Here is a 6,011-nt window from a genome sequence, read left to right as displayed (position 1 = left end):
ATTTCTTCCCAGTATATTGGTGGTCAAAACCCCTAACTGACAGGCAGGATTTTTGGAGATGCAGATGGCTGCTCTAGTCTTCAGAGAAAGCCCTGAAAGGGTTAGTGTGTTTCACAAAATAGTTTAGGCTGGAAGGGACCTCAAAGCTCATTTCATTTCATTCCCCTGCCATGGGCAGGAACACCTTCCATTATCCTAGGTTGCTCCAAGACCTGTCCAACCTGGCCCAGAACACTTACAGAGATGGGGCAGCCACAGCTTCTCTAGGCAATGTGCCAGTGCTTTACCATCCTCACAAGGAAAAATTTCTTCCTAATCTTATCTAAATCTTTCCTCTCTCAGTTTTAAACCATTCCCTCTTATCCTATCACTACCTGCCCTCACTAAGTTCTGGAAGGTCTCCCTAGAGCCTTCTCTTCTTCGGGCTAAGCAGTATTTGAAGATGTCTGGGTCCTGGGTTTTAGGGGTAAGTGACCAGGAGTGGCATCTTTCCTGAACCCCTGTTCTTTTTCCAAATCCTTCCTTTCTTGGCCACAGCAGATCTCAACATTTGATTTATGGGCTTTTAAGGTGTCTCAAAAAGGAAAAAAAAAAAAGAGCTGCATTCATTCAGTATGACAGAGAAATTGGAATGGCAGGAGGGAAGCTTGCTGTCAGGTCACCTCTTAGGAATGTCTTGTCTGTGGAAATACTGAAGCAGCCTCCCCCAGTGTAACACACAGCCAGGGCTTCATGTGAGATCCCAGAGCTGCTGATGAGCTGGAGCCTCCCTCAGTTCTGTGGGATATTTCTCTCCAGCTTCAGGTGGAGCTTCTTCTGTGGCCAGGAGCTGAGGTCCCCCTGGGACCCTGTTTCTTACCACTGCTCAAGGAGCAGAGAAAAGCAGGATGAGAGTCCTGTGGGTCAGCACGGCAGGAGGAATACAACCCCTTGGAGGAAGGACGGTCAGACAAGGGACGTTTGGAGGTCTGGGCAGGCTGGAGGGGAAACTCTGCAGCCTACCAGTGCCATCTAAGCAGGGGTACAGCTCCGTGGGAAGATCAGATGCCACAGAGTGCCTCTGCAGGCCCTGGCAGCAGCGGCTGTGCAGCAGGACAGGGACCATTGCGCTCAGCCTGGGTACACATGTTGCTATGCACAGATCCATCTGGAAATGCCAGCATACAGAAGGGAAGGGAGGTTCCCACTCTTCTTTGCAGGCTAGCAGCCCTGTGGTAGCTGGAGATGCTGACATCAAGGCCCTGATAGTTTTCAAGCACTCTAGTTGTCTGGGCCCACTGCCAGGGAACAGGCTGCAGCCTGGGGAGTCATGTCCTGAGCAGGTGCTAGTTCCACGGCAGCCTCTGCCTGAGGGCTCCTGCTGCTTCTGGTGGACATGGCTTGTGGCTGCATCCTGCACTGTGGGGTGCTATGCAGTGCCCTGGGCTCCTGTAGTGCTGAGTACTGAGAGTGTTTCCCTCTCCCCTCCTTCCTGGGGCACAGGCAAGGTAGACTCATGGCCAAGAGGTGCCCAGGTGCAGGCTGTGTCAGAGGCACTGCAGCAGAAGCAGAACCAGGCTCCTGTGGCGGATGTAGTGCTGAAGGATAGACCCACTGACTCCTGTGGCATGGCAGGGAATGGGACAGACTGTGCTCGCTTCTCAGGATACTTGGGGGATTCTGTGCAGGACAGGGGCCAAAGGTCACTGGAGGGAAATGGATTCACTTATCTGGCCTTTAACTCCTACAAGCCAAGGCTGTGGTGGGGCAGGAGTTCAGTGCCCTAGTGCTGCAACCCCCACAGCACAAATTGAGCTGGACCGGGGTGGGCATGGACAGGAAGGACGATAACCCAGCACCTCGTGTGTGGATCTACCCTCTGGAGAGGCTCCACCAGGAGCGCAGGTGCATGTCCTGAGCAGACAGCCCCAGAGTACTCACCAGCATTACTGCTGTACCAGCACAAGCAACAGACAAGAGCCTGCAGACAGAGGGATAGACCTGCCCATTCTCTTCCCCTATGCAGGTAAAGAGGCACAACAGAGATCCAGCCCCCAAGACCCACACCTGGGGCAAATTGCTTCTAGCTCATGGAGAAGTGGTGTGTGCTTTCCACATGCTGGTCCCCATACCAGCCAGCCAAGTGGGACAACTGGAGCCCTCTGTATGTGGCAGCACTGGTCCTCCTTGGGCAATGTAGCACCCCAAAAGTGGGACCTGTCTTGTCACATGGCTCCTTCCTATCCCAGATGAAACAGCACCCCCAGGCAGGTAGGAGGCTGCCCAGTGCCTCTGCCAGCAGCAGGATGTGAGGGATCCATCACACCTGGTCCTGCCCTGGCTCCTAGCAGGATGTGAATCATGCCTGAGAAATGGGGACATGTTTAGGCATGAGTACCCTGTCCTAAGCAAGTGGCACCAGTTTTGTGCAGGCAGGTGGTCCCTGTGGCTGGTCTGGCTGCAGCAGAGCTGCCATACTGCTGCCCTCCTGCTGCTACTGCCCTCCAGCTGCACTGTGTGCTGCAGGACACCTTCCTGTGCATCATCCTGGCCACTGTGCTGCCCAGCCTCCATCCACACCCAAGGGCAGCCCTTAACCCATCCCTTGTCCTGACCCATCTCTGGGGTGTGCCCATGTCCAGGTTCTGCCATCTCTCAGAGGGCACAGCACTACATCCACTCCAGGTCCTGCTCCTCTGGCCTCTCTTCATGCCAGCCTCTGAATTAAACACGCTGCATAGTTCCCAGGGACCTACTGTCAAGGAGGATCTTGGCACATCATCACACCCACGGCTGCAATTCTCAAGAGAGGAGGAAGAGGAGGCAGGGAAAGCCCAGTTTCTCCTGGAGCCCCAAGGAGATGGAGGAGCTTTTCTCCTGTCCAGAGGAGCTGGGAACAACGGGGGTACTCTGCCATGGGAGGCCCTGGGAAGAAGTTCTGAGAGCTCCAAAACTCAGCCACCATGATGTCACTGTTGATAATAGCATGGTGTCCTGTGGGAGCTGCCCTATTGGCAGCACACAGAGGAGTGGCAGCATCAGGGTTCACATGTGCATGCCATGGGCAAACAGCAGCCAAGAACTGTCCTTCTCCTTCCCTTTTTCCTCCTCCTCCTCCCCCCCGCCCCTCTTCCTCAGCTCATCCTGCTGCTTTGGTCAGCCAGGAGTGGGTGCCTGGCCCAAACATCCACCTGGGGTGACAGGTCTCCCCTCCCTGGCTTCCTCCAGGACTGAGGTCAGCCAGGTCAAGCCAATTTGTGATTTTGGGAGCAGTCACAAAATATTGGGTGTGTGGACAGTGGGATGGACAAAGGTTTGTGCATGTCAGAAGTTCCCAGGAGAGTAGGTATGAAACCAGGAAAGCTTCAGGAGGAAGAAGAGATGGATTCCAGGACCCTCCTCTGCCCACTGCAGCCTGTGTGGCCCTGCACTGCCAGAGGGTCTGTGCTACCAGAACAGCAGGGTAATGCTGGCCCCATGCTGTGCTCCTGTGTCCAAAGGGCTATACCCCAAATGAGATTGAATTGACTTGAATTGAATTGAATTGAATTGAATTGAATTGAATTGAGTTGATTTAACTCTCCCTGCCTGGCACTACAGTCATGTCCCTACCTTTGTCTGCATTGTCCCATCTCTGAGTCAGGCAGGCGCCCAGACCAGTTCCAAACATATGCTTGCACAACAAAATTCCATCACTGCTATTTAACATTATGTTTAGCATCCCCAAAGGGAACCCAAAGGATTCTTGCCTCTCCTCCATTTGCTGCACTTGTCCCCTGGCTGAGGGAGCCCCCAGGACCTGTGCACCCACCCAGGCCTCTGCCCCTTGATGCAGGTTCATCCATCTGCTGGGTAATATGACCACCTTTGTCAGCACAGAATACACAACAGCATGCTGTGATTGCTGCAAACTGGTGAGATCAGTCCCTCACATGCCCTTCACAAACACACAGGGCAGCCTCCCCCCAGCCCTCCCAGAGACAGGCCTGGAGCTGGAGCCCTGGGCTCTCCAAGGGGTTTGTAAATATCTCCTTGCTCCACTTCATGGAATAAGGAGGTCTGCCTGGAGTCTGTGCTTGGCTGGCTCACCCCCGGGGAGCCCCGCATATGCTGTGTGGTGGGTGGTGATCCTGGGGATGTGGCAGTGGGTCATTGAGGATGTGGCATGATCACTACCTGGGGGGATGGAGCCAGGAGTGGTGCAGACCAGTGGGAACACAGGCAGGATAAGTGCCACTGCACATGCTGAGAGCTGTGCACACAAGGCTACTTTATCCACAAAGCTCAGCATGCTTCTGCTTCCAGGTGCTCCATATGGGAAGACCATGCACAGATCCATCTGGCAATGCCAGCATACAGCAGGGAAGGGAGGTTCCCATCCATGCTGCCAGCCACACATCAGTATCCATTGCCCTGCTCAGTGCTGCTGGCAGAGGGGCTGGGGAACAAACCTGATGTAACTTCAACAGCTTAAGGTTGGCAGTGCGGTCCCCCCCATACTTCAAGGGCAGGTGAGCTGCGGCCAGCTGTGCTTCCTGAAGGCCAGGAGCTTGGTATGTAGCAGTGCCTGCTCCCACATGACAGCAGAGCTGCAAGTGATGCAGAACCCTGAGTGTGCTGGTGCCTGGTCCCTGAGGGGCTGTGTGACAGCAGAGATTGAGGGCACGGCAGACACCAGACCCCTGTGTGGCAGCTCTGTGGCAGACATGGCAGGGATCATCCAGCAAGTGAAGATGATGTTGCTGCTGAGTCTGGCAGAGGGTGATGCTATGTTAGATGGCACAGTGCTTGGAGGTGTTGGCTTTAGTGTAGTTGCTTGGGCAGGGGCTGTCATGCTCCAGTGGAGCCCAATGCTGCTCAGGCCTGGAGAGTGGAGAGCTGCTGAGGAACCTAGGGCAGCAGAGGGCTCTGGGATGCCAGTGCAGCTGGAGACCCACCCTGGCAAACAGGCCTGAAGTGAGACATCTGAACCAACACTCCCAGTATGGAAACTGCTGGACCTTCTAGGTACCTCTACCACACCTCATCTTTCTGGCCTACCATGGTGGGTTCTTCCCTGTGTCAGATGATGCTGTGGTCCTGCTCCATTCCATCCATCTTCCCAGATCGCTGGGAACTCCCAGAAAAGCAGTGAACTTAATCTCTATGATCTTCTCTGGAGAACCCCTTAGTCTCTGGGTTGCTGGACAAGGCAAGGAGCAGCACCTCTCCCACCACCTAGGAGCTGGAGGCAGATGGCCACTGCCTGCTTTGCAGAGCCCACAACACCTCTGGGTTATGTCAGGTACTTAGTCCTCTCCAGGGAATACTTCTGGCCTTTGCCCAGAAACAAGATTGAGCCTCAACAAGTTTGTCCTCTACAGAGCAGGGCTGCACTTCAACTGCAGGTGAGGAGCTTGGGGTCTCCAGGGGAACCTCTCGACACCAGGGCTTGGCTGTCCCGGAACTGCCTTCTAGGACCTGGAACAGGATAAAGACACCAGTAAGCACAAGGACACCACAAGCAGCTTCTGAGTTGGAGCAAGCAATAGGACCATGTGAGGGGCAAAACATATCCTCAGGGAGCCTTCACAAGTTTTTGGGGATGCCCTGAGCATTAATCCTGCAGCGGTGTCAGGGAGCAGCTCAAACAGCTCCCCAGATCATGCAGGGGCATCCCACGGTGTGATCCCCCGGGCCCGGTGGGGAGGGCCTCTGGGCAGGAGGTGCTGGTGGCTCTCTGCCCCGCATCCCGCAAGCCGAGGGGCGCAGCAGCTCCTGCGGGTGGGGAGTCCCCGCGGCCCGGCTGGGCTCGGGGACACTCTGGGGGCAGCGATACACCCTGGGGGGCTACCCCAAGGTGGCCAGGCCCGAGTTCTGCCACACCGGCACCGGCGTGGGGTCCGGGACGGGAGTGAGTGCGGCGCAGCATGGTACGGCACGGCTGCTGTTACACGGTGCCAGAACAGGGCTGGGCACCGGGATACAGGACCCGTAGGTCCGGCGGGGCGGCGCCGGGCCGGGCTGGCGGCGGCGGGGCGAGGCGGGGCGGT

This window comes from Agelaius tricolor, unplaced genomic scaffold, assembly GCF_023055355.1.
Source record: "Agelaius tricolor isolate 1412-34295 unplaced genomic scaffold, bAgeTri1.0.p SCAF_20, whole genome shotgun sequence".
Taxonomy (NCBI): domain Eukaryota; kingdom Metazoa; phylum Chordata; class Aves; order Passeriformes; family Icteridae; genus Agelaius; species Agelaius tricolor.
This window is presented reverse-complemented; position numbering follows the sequence as displayed.